This window comes from Salvelinus sp. IW2-2015, linkage group LG13 (assembly GCF_002910315.2).
Source record: "Salvelinus sp. IW2-2015 linkage group LG13, ASM291031v2, whole genome shotgun sequence".
Classification (NCBI taxonomy): domain Eukaryota; kingdom Metazoa; phylum Chordata; class Actinopteri; order Salmoniformes; family Salmonidae; genus Salvelinus; species Salvelinus sp. IW2-2015.
Window position 1 is genome coordinate 1,200,577 of NC_036853.1, and position 9,276 is coordinate 1,209,852.

The window sequence follows — 9,276 nt, forward strand, 5'->3', positions numbered from 1 at the left end:
ATACTGGACTGGTAAGGAGCACTGCTATAACTATTATTATTAGTAGTATTAAAATGATTTAAACATTTGAACAAGTTGGTTAAACCCTTCAGTTAACTACTGTCCTATCAATTTTCAGTTGTAGGAATTATGGTTCCTCAATATACATTTAACATATTACAACGTAGGCTATGTGTTACAGCACTACTTTTGGTGTCCCCCTCAGGAATTGCTCTTGAGAAAATGTAATGTAATTGTCCCCTCCAAGGTTGATATCAGATTTTCGCCCCTGCCTGGTCCCCCCGTGGGAATTGAACCCACAACCCTGCGTTGCAAGCGCCATGCTCTACCAACTGAGCCACACGGGACAGGTAGACAAGCTCATGGCAAGGATCTATTCTCCTCCCAGAGCACACGAGAGATTGTAGCATCCTTTATTTTACAGAAACATGGCTCTCCCCGGCTACACCTTCTCCTGCCATACAGCCTGTTGGAAAGTGCAAATCACCGCATTTAACCACAGTAAAGTGACTGGACATGGACGAGGACAAACAGACCAGCTATGACTTCCGTAAGTCAATCAAAGAGGCAAAAATACATTACATGGATAAAGTGGTGTCGCAATTCAATGTCTCAGACATGAGACGCATGTGGCAGGGACTTCAGATAATCACAGATTGTAAGGGGAAAACGAGCCAGGTAGTGTACACTGACACCTCAGTCCCAGACAAACTTAACACATTCTTCACCCGCTTCRAGGAAAACAACACGCTGCTCACGAGGACTGCAAGCTCCCGATCTCTGCAGCCGACTTGAGTTGGGCTTTCAAACGTGTTAACCCTCGCAAGGCTGCTGGCCCAGATGGCATACCAAGCWGAGTTCTCAGTGCATGTGCAGACCAGCTGGCTGGACATGTGACCAACCACCTCGATTCGGTCTTATGTAGCAACATTTCAAATTYACATTGGATAAAAGTAGAGACTCAGAGCTACAAAATGGTATATCATACACTGCAGTTGAGGAACAATGGGAAAGTAATTCTGCTTTGAAAGTTGATAAACTTGAAACCCCACTTTTGAGAAAAAGTACATCTACCGGAGACCTCTTCTTTGTCTTCACCTATTCAGCATCGTTCACACCCTCTTAAGCCTTAGCCCCACCCATCTCTTTAAGGATTCACATGTGAGGACATGTGCTAAACAGAATGAGTAAGGTAGTGTAGTAAACAACTAAAGATTTCAAGACTAAAAGTGGTAAAAGTAGTAGCCTACAACTCATCTCTCGGCATGTGCAGCCCATTCATTAACTCAGCCAATCATGGCTAGTGGGAAGGTTCTTGCCTTTTTTCATATTTTTTTGTAATTTAACAATTTTATTCAGATTTACAGATGGCACACACGTTTGTTATTAAGGCACATGAAAGTTCACATGTTTCTGCCAAAAAACGAATCTGATGAAAAAAAACGAAATKACGTTCAATTGCGTCTCCTGTGAAGTAGTGACGTGCGACATATGCCTAGCTTCCTGAAACAGGTCACATATTCAAMCTCTCCCTATCCCAGTCTGTTGTCCCCACTTGCTTCAATTGATCCTGTACCCAAGCAAGCTAAGGTAACTGAACTAAATGACCATCGCCCCGTAGCACTTGTAGTGGAATAATGAGATAAGGTGATACTCGCGACTAGCGATTGGTTGGCGTGGGAGTACAGCGTAATGACTCAATCACAATTTATGACATTGTTTGGATGGGATAAAACACATCTTATCTGTGTCAATTTCGATGAAGAGATGCTCTCACTGAAGTCCTGGGGTCACTGATGCCAGGAAAGGTGTGACAACTGATAAAAACTTGACATGATGAATTTGGTGGTACTGTGTGAATTAAATTGTCGTGTTTCGTTTGTTTCAAAATCTAATAAAGAGCTGCACATTTTGATATGTCTTATTGCATTTTATGTTTTCTGGTTGATGTATTTWTAAAGTGACTCGATTGTATGTTGGGTTTACTGGTTATCAGGCACATTCTTGTTGTCTGGTCATAACATCCACATTGAGTTTATTAGATTAGAATCTGGGTGTGTTGTTCATACCTTTGGTTTTCACTAACAAAGTGTTAAGAAATATTATTTCAGGTTGGGGGTGCGTTCCTGCTTGTATTTGGTTTAAAGGGCAGTGAATTCGCTCATACTTTGAGAACTTGCTACCAAGCTCCTGTGTGTATCAGACACACATAGTTTTTTCTCTTAGAGATTATTCTGAATTGAACACATGTGTAACCACGTTAAGTCGTAGCCTGTTGGTAATAGTCATTTACTCTGTGCTATTCTGTAATGTGTCATGTATTTCATGTACAATGTAATTGTTTGTGTCAATTAGTGACTAATACATTCTATTAGTTGAATTGTGTAAATGTATTCCTCGTTTTACAGAGTMATTTTTTGATTGACTATATGCCTATAATTTAGTAGTTCTATTGACAGTTGTTCACTGCACTATATATTTGGGTACCAACTTGACATCTCTGATCTGCTTGCCTCAATAAATTAATGCTAGAACATTGGTTGCCAGGATTAGCTATATTTATCTAGCCTCTTAATAATTGCATAACATAGCAAGCCAGACACATGTTCATTATAGACATACTGAGACGGTGATGCAATGATTCACTATCTTGCTAGATCCTCCAGAGACGCACAGGGCCTGTTGCATTTATTCACATAATAATGGAGTCAGATTGATAAATGTAGTTTATTATTATTCAACATMATTTCTACACAACTACACACTCACCTATGTCATCATGAAGTGCTTTGAGAGGCTAGTCAAGGACCATGTCACTTCCACCTTTCCCAACAGCCTAGAGCAGGGGTCTCCATCAGGAGCTAGCAGCCCATCTAGGAGAATCTCCACAAGCAATTCTGGAAAGTACATGCATTTTTTTGTGTTCCATCACAAACTGTCGGTAACATAAAGCTCCCAGCTACTATCCAATCAAAGCTWCCTTGACATTATCCCACCCCTGGTTAGCCACTATTGGATAAAAAGCCAAACTTAACCCCAATATCTGCCAATTCATTTCAAGCAATATTGCCCCCGTCTATCTGTTTGGTTCGCGCATTTGTCTATCTCTCCATATTCAGCCAGTTAGCATGCTAGTAAKGATAACCATCTTGTGGGTAGACAAAGATTTCCCCAAAAACCTTMTTGATTATTGTCAACTGCAAAGTAGGCTTACCTGACAGAAATATATCAATTGGGTGGCCATTGTTTAGCAAACTCTTCCATGACATGTGCTGCAGCAGTAGGCCTAACAGCACAAACATAGACCGACACATTCCTCTCTTTCTTAATACACAATTAAAAATCGAAATGTGTTCATTTTTTTAATACCGCAAAATTGGTCTTCTGATGTGATTTAAGCATTGGCAATGGCTCAGAATAAATTACCATTGTTTCTCTATGAATAATTGTAATATTGAGAGTAAAAAAAATGAAAAAATTCTAAAACCAGGTTTAAACGTGTCTCTAATGCTATAAAAGGTTGAAGACCCTTGCCCTAGACCCACTACAATTTGCATACTGCCCCAACAGATCCATGGACCACGCAATCGCCGTCGCACTGCTCACTGCCCTATCCCACCTGGTCAGGTGGAGGAATACCTATGTGAGAATGCTGTTCATCGACTACAGCTCTGCTTTCAACACCATATTGCCCTCCAATCTTGTCACTAAGCTCATGGCCCTGGGTCTGAACTCCTCCCTGTGCAACTGGGTCCTAGACTTTCTGACGGACCGACCCCAGGTGGTGAGGGTAGGCAACAACACCGCCGTCACTCTGATTCTCAACACAGGGGTGMCCCAGGGGTGTGTGCTACGCACGACTCCAACTCATTTAATGAGTTTACTGACAACATTGATAGGCTTGATTACCAATAACGACRAGACAGCCTACATGGAGGAGGTTAGAGTCCTGGCATAGTGGTGACTGGAAAATAACCTCTTACTCATTGTAAAARAAAAAGAAAGGAGCTGATCGTGGACAACAAGAGGCAGATGACGGTCAATTTATTATTGACGGGGCTGCGGTGGAGAGGGTCAACAGCTTCAAGTTCCACAACACTGAGGACCTGAAATGGTCCCACTACACCGACACCATGGTGAAGAAGGCGCAACAGTGACTCTACAACTTTAGGCGTCTGAAGAAATTTGTCATGGCCYCTCAGACTCTCACAAACTTCTACAGATGCACCATTGAGAGCATTCTGACGGGCCGCATCACCACCTGGCAGAGGGTGGTGCAGTCAGCCCATCGCATCACTGGGGGAACGCTGCCTACCTTAGAGGACGTTTACAGCACTCAGTGTCAAAGGAAGGCCAAGAACATCATCAAGGACCTCAGTCACCTGAGCCACGGTCTGTTCACTCTGCTACCTTCTAGCAGACAGAGGAGGCACAGGAACTTCAAACCCGTGACAGAGAGACTGAAAAATAGGCCATCAGACGGTTGAACAGTCATCACTAGCTGGCTTCTTTCCCTGTACTCTGCCCTGYACTTTGAGACAAATGCCCAGAGTCATTGAATGCTGATCACCTCATATYCTGTTTATATACTGTTGTTTACTCACTGTGTATGTATATACTGTGTTCTCCACATAGCTCATTCTAACATACAGTACATACAATTTTCGTTCCAAATTGTATGCTGTCTAAACACACCACATATTTATGTTCTGGATTATCTACTCTTGATTGTCGATTGGATCCGTTGTGTCATTTCCTGATTTCTTGTTTAGATTTGTTTATTTATTTCTGCATTTGTATTGTATTTGGGAGACATTCTGCTGCACTGTTGCAGCTAGAAATATAAGTGTTTCGCTGCAAATCTGTGTATGTGACCAATAAACTTTGATTTGAATGTGATAACGACGAACATCGAGGTAAATGYATTTAAAAACATGCATTGTTGGATGTCTAGTGCGCTGTGCAATAATGTGCCTTGGATTGAATCCCAGCATAATGATTCGCACAGCATACCTCATGGTCTTTCATCACCTATACTCTGTCTGCAGGTATGCCATGGTCCAATTCAGCTACTACTTTGAGAAAAAGGAAGAATACTTTGGATTGACTATCAGCTAGGACACTGAGACACAAAAAATGTAAATAGTTACAGTCTGCTGCATCTTTATTTGGATTTGAAATAGTATTTTGGTCTGTACTGTACATATACAGTGCYTTCAGAAAGTATTCACAGCCCTTTACTTTTTCCACATTTATTGTGTTACAGCCTGAAATTGAAATTGATTACATKTAGATGTTGTGTCACCGATCTACACACAATACCCCATAATGTCAAAGTGGAATTATGTTTCAGCAAATTTTACAAATAAATACAAAATGAAACGCTCAAATGTTTTGACTCAATAAGTATTCAACCCCTTTGTTATGGCAAACCTAAACTTTAGGAGTAAAACTGTGCTTAACAAGTCAGATAATAACTTGCTTGGTGTAACTCTGTGTGCAAAATGCAAACATTTCAAAGATTTTACTGAGTTATAGGTCATATGAGGAAATCAGTACATTTTTATGAATTCATTAAGCCCTAATCTATGGGTTTCACATGACGGGAAATACACATATGTGCCTCACAATGCAACTGTGTTTGTTGTTCGTAGCTTATGCCTGCCCATACAGTGCATCTGGAAAGTATTCAGAACCCTTGACTTTTTCCACATTTTGTTACGTTACAGCCTTATTCTAAAATTGATTAAATTGTCCCCCTCCCCCCCCCAACAATGTACACACAATACCCCATAATGGCAAAGCAAAAACAGTTTCTTATTTTATTTTTGCAAATGTATAAAAATAAAAAACTGAAATGTCACATTTACATAAGTCTTCAGACCCTTTGTTATGCGACTCAAAATTGAGCTCAGGTGCATCCTGTTTCTATTGATCATCCTTGAGATGTTTCTACAAGTTGATTGGAGTCCACATGTGGTAAATTAMATTTATTGGACATGATTTGGAAAGGCACAAACCTGTCTATATAAGGTCCCACAGTTGACAGAGCATGTCAGAGCAAAAACCAAGCCATGAGGTCGAAGGAATTGTCCGTAGAGCTTGTCCGAGACAGGATTGTGTCAAAGCACAGATCTGGGGATCATTTCCGCAGCATTGAAGGTCCCCAAGAACACAATGGCCTCCATCATTCTTAAATGGAAGAAGTTTGGAACCATCAAGATTCTTCCTAGAGCTGGCTGCCCGGCTAAACTGAGCAATCGGGGGAGAAGGGCCTTGGTCAGGGAGGTGACCAAGAGCCCAAAGGTCACTCTGACAGAGCTCCCGAGTTCCTCTTTGGAGGTAGGAGAACCTTCCAGAAGGGCAACCATCTCTGCAGCACTCCACCAATCAGGCCTTTATGGTAGAGTGGCCAGACAGAAGCCTCTCCTCAGTAAAAGGCACAACAGCTCGCTAGGAGTTTGCCAAAAGGCACCTAAAGGACTGATGAAACCAAGATTGAACTCTTTGGCCTGAAAGCCAAATGTCACGTCTGGAGGAAACCTTGCACCATCCCTACGGTGAAGCATGGTGGTGGCAGCATCATGCTGTGGGGATGTTTTTCAGCAGCAGGGACCGGGAGACTAGTCAGGATCGAGGGAAAGATAGACGGAGCAAAGTGCAGAGAGATCCTTGATGAAGTCCTGAGTGCTCTGRAGCAGGTTCTCAGACTGGGGCGAAGGTTCACCTTCCAACAGGACAACGACCCTAAGCACACAACCAAGACAACGCAGGAGTGGTTTCAGGACAAGTCTCTGAATGTCCTTGAGTGGCCCAGCCAGAGCCCGGACTTGAACCCGATCGAACATCTCTGGAGAGACCTGAAAATATCTGTGCATCGACGCTCCGCATCCAATTGACAGAGCTTGAGAGGATCTGTAGAGAAGAATGGGAGAAACTAGCGTTATACCAAAGAAGACTCGAGGCTGTAATCGCTGCCAAAGGTGCTTCAACAAAATACTGAGTAAAGGGTCTGAATACTTACAGTGCTGTGAAAAAGCATTTGCCCCTTCCTGATTTCTTATTTTTTTGCACATTTGTCACAACAACATTGTAGTTATTCCACAATACTAACCTAAATGATGGAGTGAAAAGAAGGAAGCCTGTACATAATACAGTATTCCAAAACATGCATCCTGTAATAKGCTTCGTTCCAAGATGGCGTAGCAATCGGACGTCTGTTTTGTCTTGTCTTGTCCCGTCTATACATAGTTTTCTTTGTATATATTTTGCTTTTAAATTATTATTTTTTATCTCAATTTCCATCTACGGACTGAACATACTCTCCTGCAACCCGCCTCACCCAATGTGGTACGATCTGCTATTTTTTATACTTTAGATCCAGAACCCACCGGCAAACTAGCTACTAGCTAGTAGTCTGTTAGCCACTGCTAGCGATCATCACCATTAACTCGGATATCAGCCAGCCTCAGCCCGGTCAATTCCTGCCAGTCTGCACAGTGCGATATCAACCCAGAGCATAATGGACTGCTTTTTCTCTACCACATCTCCGGATTCCTACCGCAAGCTCTGAACCTTTTCACCGGATCATCACAGATAGCTAGCTGCTATCAGAGTGTCTACTCCTGGCTAACGTCTCTGTCCCAAAGCAAGCACCAGTTAGCCTGGAGCTAGCCTCGAGCTAGGCCCATCTCCCAGCTAGCAGAAGAGATCCATCAGAAAATTCCATGGCTACAATACCTCTTTTGCCAATTGGCCTGGACCCTTTACTGCCGACACGGAGCCCCACCAATCCATCACGACTGGTCTGCCGACGTTACTGTCCGAGGGGGTTTCAACATGCTATTCCATTGCGACGTCCCCCAGAGGCTCATCTGCGAGCCTGCTAGCCCCGGCCTGCTATCTGTCTGAATCGCCATGTCTCCAGCTCGCCTAGCTACTCACTGGACCCTATGATCACTCAGCTACACATGCCTCTCCCTAATTTTAATATTCCTTGGCTATTGCTGTTTTGGTTAGTGATTATTGTCTTATTTCACTGTAGAGCCTCYAGCACTGCTCAATATGCCTTAGCCTCATCATCGCTCAATGCCTAGGCTTACCTCCACTGTACTCACATCCTACCATACCCTTGTCTGTACATTATGCCTTGAATCTATTCTTCCGCACCCAGAAATTTGCTCCTTTTACTCTCTGTTCCAAACGCACTAGACGACCAGTTCTTATAGCCTTTAGCCGTACCCTTATCCTACTCCTCCTCTGTTCCTCTGGTGATGTAGAGGTTAACCGAGGCCCTGCAACCCCCAGCATCACTCCCATTCCCCAGTCGCTCTCATTTGTTGACTTCTGTAACCGTAAAAGCCTTGGTTTCATGCATGTTAACATTAGAAGCCTCCCCCCTAAATTTGTTTTATTCACTGCTTTAGCACACTCTGCCAATCCAGATGTCCTAGCCGTGTCTGAATCCTGGCTTAGGAAGGCCACCAAAAATCCAGAAATTTCCATCCCTAACTATAACATTTTCCGACAAGATAGAACTGCCAAAGGGGGCGGAGTTGGAATCTACTGCAGAGGTAGCCTGCAGAGTTCTGTCATACTATCCAGGTCTGTGCCCAAAACATTCAAGCTTCTACTTTTAAAAATCCACCTTTCCAGAAATAAGTTTCTCACTGTTGCCGCTTGTTATAGACCCCCCTCAGCCACCAGCTGTGCCCTGGACACCATATGTGAATTGATTGCCCCTCATCTATCTTCAGAGTTCGCACCGCTAGGTGACATAACTGGGATATGCTTTACACCCCGGCCGTCCTACAATCTAAGCTAGATGCCCTCAATCTCACACAAATTATCAAGGAACCTACCAGATACAACCCTAAATCCGTAACCATGGGCACCCTCTTAGATATCATCCTGACCAACTTGCCCTCTAAATACACCTCTGCTGTCTTCAACCAGGATCTCAGCGATCACTGCCTCATTGCCTACGTGTGTAATGGGTCCGCGGTCAAACAACCACCCCTCACCACTGTCAAACGCTCCCTAAAACATTTCAGCGAGCAGGCCTTTCTAATCGACCTGGCCTGGGTATCCTGGGAGGATATTGACCTCATCCCGTCAGTAGAGGATGCCTGGTTGCTCTTCAAAGGTGCTTTCCTCACCATCTTAAATAAGCATACCCCATTCAAAAAAWRTTGAACTAAGWACTGATATAGCCCTTGGTTCACCCCAGACTTGACTGCCCTTGACCAACACAAAAACATCCTGTGGCATTCTGCA

General features: G+C 43.3%; 1 pseudogene; it reads left to right on the forward strand.

Moving 5' to 3' along the window:
* The window catches only part of LOC111971779 (ethanolamine kinase 1-like), a 41,001-nt pseudogene extending 35,883 nt beyond the window's left edge, over positions 1-5,118 (forward strand).
* The last annotated feature ends 4,158 nt before the right edge of the window (positions 5,119-9,276 follow it).